Raw genomic sequence first — 302 nt, 5'->3', positions numbered from 1 at the left:
TGGTGACAGAAAGCAAACCGGGAGCCACTGAAACATGTTCCCCAGAGGCAACAGTGGCTGGCAGCATCCCAAGCTGGACCAATGCAACACCACCAATATCAAGGCGAGTACAAAACCCCTTTTTTCACCGTGAGGACACGCAAGCAGAGGCACAGGTTGCACAGACAGGGAGTGCGGTCTCCCTCCCTGGAGGCTGTGAAGCCCCGACTGGACACAGCCCTGAGCAACCTGGCCCGACCTCCGGCTGCGTTAGTTTGACCCTGTGGCTCATCCCGACAGCAGCGCTGGGCCCACGCTGCTTC

This window comes from Phaethon lepturus, unplaced genomic scaffold (genome assembly GCF_000687285.1).
Source record: "Phaethon lepturus isolate BGI_N335 unplaced genomic scaffold, ASM68728v1 scaffold29565, whole genome shotgun sequence".
Lineage (NCBI taxonomy): Eukaryota > Metazoa > Chordata > Aves > Phaethontiformes > Phaethontidae > Phaethon > Phaethon lepturus.
Note: the sequence above shows the minus strand (reverse complement) of the source record.